The sequence below is a fragment of the Anabrus simplex genome, chromosome 1, assembly GCF_040414725.1.
Source record: "Anabrus simplex isolate iqAnaSimp1 chromosome 1, ASM4041472v1, whole genome shotgun sequence".
NCBI classification, from domain to species: Eukaryota; Metazoa; Arthropoda; class Insecta; order Orthoptera; family Tettigoniidae; genus Anabrus; species Anabrus simplex.
In genome coordinates, this window is record NC_090265.1 from 1169740985 (window position 1) to 1169754516 (window position 13532).

General features: G+C 38.3%; 1 protein-coding gene across 4 annotated transcripts in view; it reads right to left on the minus strand.

Annotated features, from left to right (window-relative positions):
• The window catches only part of LOC136858151 (uncharacterized), a 271168-nt gene that overhangs the window by 116322 nt on the left and 141314 nt on the right, over window positions 1-13532 (minus strand). The window lies entirely within an intron of this gene.

Here is a 13532-nt window from a genome sequence, read left to right on the forward strand (position 1 = left end):
ATATAATTGACAACATGATGACCGGTAGGGTACATGTTAGTCGTGAAGACATTTGTGATTATGGTAATATCATCAGTCATTCAGGGAATAATAATTATAATATAAGGCCATGGAGAATGTATTAGCCAAGGATACTGCATGTGGTCTATATAGGATTATTCTTTTAATTGATGTATTCCTCAGCATAATAGGATTTTTATACGATACTATGTTATCTGTGTTTTCATTAGCATATTTTTTGATATAATCTTTTCAAATTGAATGTGTATACATCTTCAGTCTGGGAAGCCATATTTGTTTATTTACTTTTACAGTGCTTAGTTACCATAGTACTTGAATGATCAGCTGGTTATCACATAAGTAAGGTTAACCAAAGTTTATATACCTCTGCTGACACATCATGCATTGAGATGGACGATTCAAACAGAAGTAATGTTTTGGCTAATGACAAAAGTAATTCCTCTCAGCCTGTGTGTAACCATTGCGGGCAACTGTTTAAGTCCACTTGGGGGGGTCAATATTCATATCTCAAAAGTACACACGAATGAGCACCGAACATGACTAGTGAATAGACAGATAGCTGGGGAAACGAACCACCAAGTAAGTACTGAAATAAATTTAGGAACATCAGCAGAACAAGGGCATGAATCTAGAAAAGAAATAAAACAACAAAACACACATAACTTGTACTACCACGCGCAAATGGTGATATGGAGGGAAAAGCTACAAGGTGACATCAATGATTCTGAATTTTTCTTATTTGTAGAAGACTTTTGAAAGTTTCTGTCCACTGCTATTGATTTTTTACCTGAGCCTAAACACCCAGCAAGGAAATTTTACGAGGCGTGTAAAAAGAAATTGAATGTTGATACGTAAGAAGGATATAAACAAAGGTCAAATCCGCAAAGATCGGCTAATAGGGATAGAGAAAAAAGACGAAGTAAATATTTATATCAGTTAACTCAATTTCAGTTCCACAATCAATGAAGGAAAGCAGTTAGAACGGTCCTTCATGAAAACAATGAAAGATGTCTGATTAATTCTCAACATGTATATGGGTATTTCCATGAAATATTAGGACATGAAAATAATTCAGTAAGAGAAAATTATCGCCCCGAAAGTGAGTGAAGCTACACAAACGGTTCACAATGACACGTTTAATGATGTTATTTCTAAAGATGAAATACAGCTTGCAACAAGTAGAACTGCAGTGGACACTTCACCTGGACCCGATTACATCATCGTTATAGCCGTTAAAAGTGACATAGCTTCCAAGATAATTGCTACAATAGCCACTCGTATGCTTCAAACAGGACAGATAACACAGTGTTTTAGAAAGGCAAGAACCGTTCTTATACACAAGGGAGGTGCCCCTGATGACATTGCAAACTGGAGACCAATCACAATATTTTCTGTTGTTAGGAGAGTAATTGAGCGAGCTCTTGATAAACGCCTGAGAGAATACGTTGCTTTTAATCCACGACAATGGGGATTTATATCTTCAGCCGGTACACATATCAATACTTCTACACTCGATTCGGTTTTAAATTCCACGAAACTGAACAAAACTGATCTAACAGCGATTTTTTTAGACGTCAGAAAGGCGTTTGACAACATTGGGCACCATCATTTACATGAGACATTGAGGATATTAGGAATACCTGAGAAATTAAAGGAACTAATAGTTAATCTCCAGACAGGAAATACTACAAAAATACAAACTGTAACTAGAAAGACAGCCACTTTAAGCCTAAAAAGGGGTGTTATGCAGGGCTCACCTCTTTCTCCCTGTCTCTACAATTTAGCGACAGATCATATTTTAAACGAACTAACTGAAGACTCTCACACAAGTCACTATGGATTTTCTTTAGTACCACATCTTCCACCTTTAACGTTCATGGGTTTCGCTGATGACTTGGCTGTCATAGGAAATAGTCAAACAGCAGCACTTGAGCTCTCGAAAATAGTCACAATGAGATTTCATGAAATAGGGCTTTATATCAACCCAATGAAATCTACGGCAATCTGCATTGAACACAGAAAGTTAATTGAAGATCCAGCTGAATTTAAGAGCTATGACATATCGAGTTCGCAATGTGGGGAAACTATGTGCTATTTGGGAGTTAACTTTTCAAATGAAATAATTTTTCAACCTACACAGGAGCTTAAAAAAATTACAGAATAAAATGGAGAAATTGGTTTCTTCTCCACTATTACAGGCTGACCAGAAATTTAAAGTTATAAACACAGTAATATGCCCATCTCTCATATACCCATTCCAAACTATCAAGCCAGAGAAGATTCCGAAAAAGTTCCTTGCTGATACAGACATACTAATGCGAAGTGCTCTTAAAGAAATTCTTCAAATACCTGCAGACATTCCTAATGGAATGGTCTACACTGAGAAAAACTATAAGGGGTTGGGACTCTTCTGCGCCACTTGGGAAGCTTATCTTCAGCACATTAACATCTGTAAGGTACTATTAAGCTCAGGTGATCAATACATCCATGCTACGAGAAATATGAAAGAAGAAATAACTCTCTCACTACAATCCCTCAATGTCCCTCCATCTGACAATTTGCTACATCCACGCATAGAAATAACTGATGCCAAGGAAAGTGAGAAGAGTACTGAGAGAAAGGGCATTCAGTGAGTGGTGTAACTTGCAGCAGAAAGGAAGAGGTGTATGTTTGTACAATGAATATACTCCTGCCAACTCCTGGATTCAAGACCATCAAAGCTTATCATGTAGTGAATGGTGTGAAGCAATTAAGATGACAGCAAACATTTCAGCAGTTAGATCGGTACCAGGAAGATCTCAGAACGATTCCCTTTGTAGGCGTTGCCTCAAGGAGATTGAAACTCTTGCACATGTTCTGGGATCTTGTCCTCATGGTGAACTTTTAAGGAATAGACGTCATCATAACATCTGTTCGTTAATTGCGACAACGCTGAAAGACCATGGTTTCCAGGTATTTGAAGAGGTTCATAGCTTAGCGGACAACGGAAGCCACAGAAGGATCGACATCATTGCTTTCAAGAATAAGAAGAGAGGTTACATCATCAACCCCACAATTCGCTTTGAAAGCAATTAGTCGCAGCCCTCAGATGTTAACCTTGAGAAGAGGAATATTTACTTACCAACAATTCCTTACTACAGGGAGAAATACCAGTTAGAGGAAGTCGACATAGCAGGTCTGATGACTGGAGCTAGGAGAACGATTCCCTTTTTTGCCGCTAATTTCTGGAAACAGATGTCTCTGCCAGTTACAGCGTTACGGGAGATTGCCATTATAGCCTTAAGGGGTTCACTGATAATTCTAAGAAATCACTGTTACAATTAGGTTATCTTCAACATTTCTCAAGTACAGTATATCTATTTCTCCTCTAAAATTAAATGTAAAAGTATACTTTATCACAAGGCAGCCTCTGCATGAGAGGAAGTATTTCATAAAATAAAATAATGCAGAGACTTAGTAATTTTTTCCATGAGGCTAAGTGAGTGTATTCTTCGAAGCATCCATAACTGATGGTGGTGGTGATTTTTGTTCATCTAATTAGGGTCATTTATTGCATGTCATGGTGTTATTCATTGCTATGATCTATGAATATTATTATGCAAGGGTCTTCAACCTAATCCAGAAGGGAGAGATGATGATGATGATCATAATAATAATAATAATAATAATAATAATAATAATAATAATAATAATAATAATAATAATAATAATCTTTGTGTGATGATAAATTTTGTTTTAAAAATAATTGGGGGAGATTATGCGATTGTGTGATAGTTTATCAGTGTATTACTAATTGTAGGATTTCTTTTGGTGATTTTTCACATACTCTACTATTCAGCTAATAAGTAACTTAGAAAATGGATGATTATTTGAAAATAAAATATAAGAATACAGTCTGACGTAATCTGAGGAGGGGAACTTGCCAAAGAATTTACCAAAGAATTTCGTAAAGAATTTGTGTGAATTAATTTGTAAGAATTCGCCAAGAATTTGTAAAGAATTTGAAATAATTTGTAAAGAATTTATTCGTTAAAGAAATATTTAATAATTGAATAATCAAATGTAGTAATATTGGTTGTAACGATACTTTCGCTAATATTGTGGTCTGTTCAATGTTGCAGTTTGTTAGATCAACGGTTTTTGGACCAGAGGCATTATTACAAACAAGGAGTTAAAGGAACATTGGATTGTAATGAACGGAAAGCAAAAGCATGCAATGTATATAAGTTCATGTTAATGAAACCAGAAGCATTCGTATTATGTTGAAATTGAATATTATTAATTTCCTTTTTTTAAAGTTATTATTATTATTATTATTATTATTATTATTATTATTATTATTATTATTATTTGCATGTCCAGACTGTAATTTTAATAAATGTCATTGTTGTTTTGTTCTGATTTTCATTATGCTATGTCACCTATCCAATCACCTACAGCCCTGCAAATATAAATTTTACAAGGTCTGTCCTGAAATAGTAAAGACGGCTCTGCGAACGTTCCACCCGTTGGGACTCTCGCTCAGCCGACTGAGCTACCCCGGAAAAGGGGGCAATATGAATACGTATGAAGATGTATTTGAGGTCAATAATGGGTTATGCTTCAAGTTTTCATCTTAGAACAAGTCCTTTAACTCATTTTTGATCTCAAATACAACATCTTCATACATCTTCATATGTGAATGCAGCACAAGATAGCGCTACACCTGCTTATGAACTTAACTGTGATCACTGTGTTATGAACATCAACTGGAATCGCTTCGGCACGAAATAGTGTTAATTTTCCCACGTACTCTTTTTGTATGCGATCATTGTATGCATTTTTAGATCTTTATGACTTAATTTTTTCACTGCTTTGCTAATTGGCTAATGATGACACTTCAAATGTGTTGAAACCGGTCCCAAATGAACAGGTTGTAACTTCTATTTGGTTCAACTTAATAACAGAGTATTGAAAGGTGAATTAAAAATAAATCAGAAATTCGGAAGACGAGTTAAAGAACGGAAAGTTTCCGAGTAAATCGGAAGGATTGGCAGGTATGCTATGGTATGCTGCACATTTATGGGCATGTGGGTGTATGGAATCTTGATGTACTGAATTAGCGGTTGGTGTTGGTTTTATAAAAATCTTACAGCTCAATGAACTAGGTTGTCTGATGATTGTTAGATCTAAATAATTGAGTTTTTATCATTTTCTGATTCTAGTTGATTGAAAGATAAGGATTTCATTATGGTCCGTATTGAACTGAAATCACAATTAAAATGAATAAAATTATGTAACGATTCCATCTTTTCAATACATGTAAACTTAGTAAGGTTACATCATCAGCTGATCATAAATGGTACCGGTTTCGACCCCAAATTCCGGGTCATCATCAGCCGATCACTTAAAAACAAAATAAACAATGCACAGAAAAATAACCAGTAATGTAGAAGATATAGTTTTTTCACCAGACGTAAGTTCGTGTGGAGCAGAATAATGTATGTGACTAAAGCACTGTGTTTTAAAAGTTTTCTTAAAATGTAATATTTGTTTTTGTGTTCGTAGTTTAGTGTGGCATATATTATTGCTATTGGCATTGATTAGTGGGATGGAATAGATGGAATAGTGGGATAGATATAGAGTTGAAGATGTTATTTTAAGAAGAAAATCACTGACAATGATATTATCATAACAAAAGCCGATAAAGGCAACTCCACTGTTATTATGAACAAGTCGGTTTACATAGGAAAAAACTAAACAATTCTTCACAGACAGCTCATTTTCAATAATCAAAAGAGAATATACGCTAAAAATTCAGCATCAGCTTAAACAAACACAAAAAAATGCATCAAGTCTCATAACAGACAAAGAAAGAAAGAAATGAATATGAATCAAGGCCTGCCAACTCCCAAAGCATTTCCCGAAATACATAAAACTGATGTTCCTAGCCGACCCATCATTAATTACAGACCCAATGCTTTATATAAAACTAGCTGATGTACCCGTGCTTCGCTATGGAATTCTACATTGTATACAGAATTGTAGGTTAGGTAGTGTACACGTTGTGAGCAAGATTGTATAAAATTGCATAGCTCTTAATGTTACCCTAGAAATGCGACGTGGAAGTCACCAAATCTCTTTTCTCATATGAAGAATGGGTTAGGGAATTCTCGTTGTAGTGGTATGCCGGCTTGCCTACCATCAGTCACAATCAGGTTGGGAGTTTTCATTATAATGGCAGACACTCACTCTCCACCTGCCTTTTTACATCCTGAGAAAGACTGTCACAGTGGGTTTTCCCTACTGAAATGAACATAGGTCATTACAATGACGTAAGTAGGAATGGCGCGATTAAAAGCAAAGCTTTCATATGAAATACTCGATCAAATGAAAAACCACACATTATCTCACTTTTAACGAACAGTACTACGCTGCCGATCTAACAGTCCAAAGTTCCAGAGCTGGAATGACCAAGCCCCAGACAGCCGTGATCCGTGAACACTCTTCGTCTTTCTTTGGTGGGGTGGGGTTGGTCGAATAGTGGAGAGTCCTGGAGCAAAAACTATGCCCTTTTACTAATCTGTTTCCAAGGAGTACCCGATGAGTCGGTTAATCACAATTCACTACACCGGCGGTGGAAAAATCTATCTGACTTGGAGACAAATTTTTCCTCCATGCCAGAGGAGAAACACCCTCTCCACTCCTAATTTGGAATAAAATGAATGTAAAATTTAATAAAAGTGAAGAGGAAGAAGCTTTTCTTAAGAAACAGCACTTTTGAGGGTTGAATTTTGAGTTATTTAGTGAATTGTTGTGCAATAATTTGGAATAGGCCTAAATTACTACTACTACTACTACTACTACTACTACTACTACTTCCGTAAGTGTGCACACTGCTCATTCAAAACAGCGCAAGAGAGTACGGATCGAATAGCTGGAATAATATGATGAACCAATGTGTTATGTACCAGCAGTATCAGAAAATGTATGAACCAGAGGAATGGCATGCTAAAGTAGAAAATTTTCCAATTCCCCAGCTATTTCCCGCCAATATTCAGTCAGGCTGTTATACTCGGTATGCCGCAGTAATCCCATCTATCGGAGTTGAGTGGAAGCATAAGAGAGAAAGATCCTGAGGAGGATATTAGGACCAATCAGAGAGGAAGGAGGCACTTACAGAATCCGCCCTAATGATGAACTGTATGAACACCAGGAGGACATCGTCCGTCTATAAGGAAAAGGCGCCTGACCTTTTATGGACACTTGGCCCATCTGGATTCCAAAAGACTCACCAACAGGATATTCACAGTAACAAGAAGAGGCAAGGCTTCTAAGAACAAATGGATCACGTCAGTTAAGACAGATATCGAACAACTAGATATCCCACTGGGACAAACTCATGACCGACTGTTGTTCCGTCAAGCCATCCGACACGGAGTTTTCCCAACGTCCCTTACAAGTAAGAAGACTACAGGAACTAAGTGGACCGAGGAGAGAAAGCTGGCTCATAGTCAGCAAATGAAGGAGTATTGGAAGAAGAAGAAAGCAACAACTTTACCCAAGAGTAGATACGAGCCCCGTGGTCCTCAGTAGGCCTAAACGACAAATAAAGAAAGAAAGAATAATAATAGTAATAATAATAATAATAATAATAATAATAATAATAATAATAATAATAATAATAATAATAATAATAATAATAATAATAATGTTATTGACTTTACATCCCACTAACTACTTTTTCGGTTTTCAGAGATGCCAAAGTGCCGTAATTTTATCCTGCTGGAGCTCTTTTGTGCCAGTAAATTTACCAACATGAGGCTGATGTCTGCGAGCACGTTCAGATACCACAGAACTGAGCTAGGATGAACCTGCCAAGCACCTTAACCATTTGAGCCACTCAGTCTGGCGTAAAAATTTAGTACTGCTATTGTTGACATGATGGGGATAGTAAAACAAAGTAGAATATTGCTGACTGTTTTAAATGATATGTTAATGTTTTGTTTTTTGAAAATGTTCTTGATATGATTGATATTTTCATATTCATATTTTTACCATTTTTACGTTGCACCGACACAGATAGGTCTTATGGTGACGATGAGACAGGAAAGGCCTAGGAGTGGGAAGGAAGTGGCCGTGGCCTTAATGAAGGTACAGCCCCCAGCATTTGCCTGGTGTGAAAATGGGAAACCATGGAAAACCATCCTAAGGGCTGCCAACAGTGCGACTCGAACCCACTAACTCCAGAATGCTAGCTCACAGCTTGGTGTCCCTAACCGCACAGCCAACTCAGCTGGTTTTCAATATTCAAGGGGAACATGGTGTAGCTTCCTTTTTTTTCTTCTTTGATTCTCTAAGCAGAGCAGACAGACGTTTGTTTCTGATCTTATTAATAATTTTATCAACAAAACTTCTTTGAATCCATTCTTACTAGCTATAAAATAAATTGTATTCAGTTCTTTTCTATTTGAGATTTTTATCAGATAACTGAATACTGAGTGTTCTATGAAGCAAGCAAACAAAAAAAGGAAAAGGATGCTTTTCTTCAGGGCTCTTTAAGCTGGGTAGAAATCAGAAAATTTGATTCACCTATGTAGCAGGTACCACAGCTACATTCAATGTGGTAGACTCCAGGCTACAGGACGAACCCATAAGTTATGTAAGAGCAACGGTAACCCCCAGCTACCTGTTGAGCGAAACACATTCCAGATGTTTCAACAGGCCCTGCGGGTCTTATGTCAGCCAGAGGGACAGGAGGGTATTTAAAGGCGAAGCCCATGGAGTGTACCATACTGAATGTAACTGTAGTATCTGCTACACAGATGAAACGAAGTGTCTTAATTTCTACCCACTTAGAGAACATATCTGCCACACTGAGAACCAAGACAGATTTTCCAGCTGTAGCCAGGCATTCCTATAAAACAAGACATGAAATTTCACTTGACAGACCAATGTTTTAGCAGCTATTCCCTGGAATCTCGGGGGGGGGAATCCAAGAGGCTATTAAAATTAAGAAATGCCCAAACAATATGAATTTGGAGAAAGGCTACAAAATCAGCAATTCTTGGATGTGATTATGCACAGATTACCATATGCAGGTAAGAGCATGAACATACAGGATGAATCCTCAAGTTACGTAACAGCAACAATATCTTCCAGCTACCTGCTGACACACGTTCCAGATGTTTCAGGAGGTCCGGCAGGGCTTACATCAGCCAGAGAAGGCTATTTAAAGGTGAGGCACAACAACCACATTCGTAGTTGACTTTTGATATCTGGAAGGACTCATTACACTGGATCAAGAAGGGGTATTTCAGTCGCCTTTGTGACATTCCCCCTTTCGTTACTCCAAACTCAACATTACCAAACAGCACTTTTTCTTGCTAGTGATTTTACGTCGCACCAACACAGATAGGTCTTATGGCGACGATTGGATAGGAAAGCCCTAGGAGTTGGAAGGAAGCGCCCATGACCTTAATTAAGGTACAGCCCCAGCATTTGTTGTATGAAAATGGGAAACCACGGAAAACCATCTTCACAGCTGCCGACAGTGGGATTCGAACCCACTATCTCCCAGATGCAAGCTCACAGCCGTGCGCCTCAAACCGCACGACCAACTCGCCCGGTACCAAACAGCAGAGATAACACAGAGAAAAATGCAAATGAAGAGATCACGATAATACAAGGTGATAAACTATAAGATAGCAGTGTCTAGAACAAGAGGGGCAATGTGGTGGAAAAGTATTCAGATCCATGCATCGTTGATCGGGGCAAACAAGAAACTGTTCGAAGTTGGACTCCTCCTGTCCTATGTAATATATACATCCAACTAAACCGAGCTTATTACGGCAAACGAAAGAAAGAGATAAGACTTAAACATAAGTTTATTAAAAAGGTTCAAATGGAAGATAAATTCATAACAAGGAAAAAAAAAACAACACAGATCGTAAATTCTTTTAGAAAGTACTTACAAATGGTTGTATGTGTAGATTGTCAACATATCGCCTTCCTAGTGACCTTCTTAAAATAATACAATTTGTGTAATTCGGTACCAGAGATGAGCTAGAGCCCCACTCAATCTTTCATCAGGAGAAAACTCTTTGCATAACATCCCGTTTACCTTGGAGATGATATATTTTGATATTAATAATTTATTTCAAAATAATATATAACGCACCACAGGGAAGGTATAGACCATAAAGAAAATAAAGCTCCCCAATAATGACTTAGGGCAAAGAAGAAAATAAAATAGGGCAAAACTGCATCACATGCGGATGGGTGTCAAATGAAAGGAAAAAAGGCAAGGATTCGCACAGAAAAATAAAATGGCTACCTTCAAAAGAGCCCAAAAGTAAAGGATAAGGTTACTGCTAGGTTGCATAATAGCAAGACATGAATGGGATGTAAAGACGGGTCAGTAAAATAAAACATTAATCCAGAGTAAAATTAAAACTAAAGGTGAAAACTCAAGATTTCTCCTTCATTGTGTACCAAAATACGATCTATTCCACTCAACCGCACAACAAATATGCAAAATCGGGCATTTTACAGATCCAAAGTGCCATGTAGAAATGCATCAAAATGTAAAGTCCAAACCAAACCCCATGGCACTACAGCCCTTGAAGGGCCTTGGCCTGCCAAGCGACCGCTGCTCAGCCCAAAGGCCTGCAGATTACGAGGTGTCGTGTGGTCAGCACGACGAATCCTCACGGCCGTTATTCTTGGCTTTCTAGACCGGGGCTGCTATCTAACCATCAGATAGCTCTTCAATTCTAATCACGTAGGCTGAGTGGACCTCGAACCAGCCCTCAGGTCCAGGTAAAAATCCCTGACCTGGCCGGGAATCGAAACCGGGGCCTCCGGGTAAGAGGCAGGCATGCCACCCCTACGCCATGGGGCTGGCAAAATGTAAAGTCACTCAATATAATAATACTGGAGTAATACCGTTGATTGGCCCTAATTACTAGACTAGATATGTACTGAACCATAACGTACATAACCACCGCAACGTCTCAAGAAAACAGCTTTGATGATAAATGCCACATAGGCATTTACAAAGCAGACTTAGAGACCTTAAGATATGCCAAGCATAAGATATCAATGAAATCCCATACAAGATATCCAAAATACCAGGCACACATAAACAGAGATGTCAATCACACCAACAATATTGGAATAGACTGTATCGTGCCACAACATTGAAGTGATACATACAAATAAGGTAAGAAACACACACATAATGTGGTGAGACGTCAAAAATAGGCAAAACCCAAACAAAGGGTGAAATAATACGGCAATACCTTCAAAGCATAATGTTCGGCCGAACGGTAACCAAACTGTGACTGATAAAGCAGGATTAAAAAAAGGCACAGAAATCAATCAAGATAAAGTGGGCAGTCACAAACTTACCAAGTAAAGATAAGAATTAATAAATTCTGCACGAATCTCCAGCATAACCGTCATTTTAATACATTATAAATATAAATAATATTGCAAGAAGGCCTGCATTGTGTTTCTGGACTCCATTTTGCTTTTGCCGAAGTTCAAAGAAAAAATATCATTAAGAGACTTAAATTTTTCTTTTTTGCTATTGGCTTAATGTTGCACTGTCACAGATATGTCTTATGGCGACAATGGGACAGGAAAAGGCTAGGAGTGAGAAGGAAGCCTTAATTAAGGTACAGCCCCAGCATTTGATGGTGTGAAAATGGGAACATACGGAAAACCATCCTCAGGGCTGTCGACAGTGGGGTTCGAACCCACTATCTCCCAAATACTGGATACTGGCCGCACTTAAGCGACTGCAGTTATCGAGCTTGGTAGACTTAAAATCAAGGAGGTAGAAAAGTCAAAGGTAAGAGAGGGGACACTGTCATCATCTTGTGACAGTATGATAAACTATCAAGTGTAAGATTACCAGTACAGAAAGAAACCAAAGATTTAGTAACATTAATTGAACATATGTGAAACTGAAGATAAATACAAGCAGAGAAGCAGGAGCGTCTCATCTTGACAAAGAATACTGCTATGTATTTGAAACAGCAGCACACTGTTCAAAAGGTACATAAACCAACAACACAGCTCAACCCAGCAGAAGAACTAAATACTGTAATTCAATAGACTGTGGAAGCTTCTCATATAATTACTATCTTGTTGAAGTTTTCAACAACACCCTTTCTTTAGACCTAAAAAGAAACAAAATTAATCTATTTACAATCATGGAGTTAGTTATTGCAAGCCCAGTATCTGCAGCTGTGTCACAAATGATGATTGTGACAAGAAGTTGTATTTTCCAGAACACATTAGTGTGAAAATAAACTTTCTACAAACAAATAAAATAGAAGTGAGCTCCCTCCACATATCAGTGGTAGGGTGTCAGATTCTGGATACAAAGATCACCGATTCAAACCTGGCAGAGGCAGTCAGGTTTTTGAATGGTAGAAAGAAGTCCATCTGACACTCCATACTAACAGAAAGGCATAGTAATGGTTCATGGTGAGGGTTACCGTTGTCATGGCCTAGTCTGTGGACCATGGGCAGCAGCTGAGTGAGTTAGTAAGTGGTCCTGACAGTTGGGATACCAGTTGCTATGGAAGCTATGGAATAGAACTAAGCATCTTGACATATTCCAAGTTGTGGTCCTCCTTGTGCTCAGGTGGCTATGACTATAAAATCCATCGATGAACTTTAATTAGACAAGAAATTTTCACTGGGACCGAATGTAAGTAGGATAACATCCTACTTCACAGAATTTCCTGAGCTCCAAGTATTTTAAGCAAGAAGGACCATTTTAGTCATTAGACAGGTCTTTCTCCCACTGGATCCACACAAGTAGGTGGTTTACCATTCTCTCTAGCAGCTTATATGGGCTATTTGTCAGGCTAATATAGGAATACTAAGAATAATTTCTGCAATATATCTATTAGCATGGTTTGATTTAACTTTAGATAACAATTCAACAACACTAATACACAGTTCAAAAAAATTAGGGGAACATGTTTTGTAACATCTGGTATGTGAACGTTAATTTGGTAGATGGGGTTGCAATGGTCGTACAGCATACCTTGAGACCTTAGCTACTCAGGGTATGTCAAATCAAAGTTATAGTCCATCTGCAGACGTAGCCATGCATTAAACTGTCAGGTCACCACCTCAAAACTAAGTGATTAGCAGTGCGTCCGTGTGTCGTCGTGAGGTACAAAGACATCAACCAGCACATCCCACGAGACATCTTAACGAGGTTCAAGTCACGAAGGCCATCACTTTGATCCAGGAAGAATGGACTTTTTGTCGTGTTGCTGTGGATTTCAATGTCTCTCCGTCAGTTATTAATCGCTTGTGGAATCGCTACAACGAGACAGGCCAGTTCATAAGAAGGGTTGGACAAGGTCATGGACGCATGACAACCCCACAGGATGATCAATATCTGACCATCTGTGCGTTGCGGCGTCGTTCAGCAACTGCCAGAGACCTGCAACAAGTCCTCAGGAGGGTCACTGGAGTCATGGTCTCTGACCAGACAAGAGAAG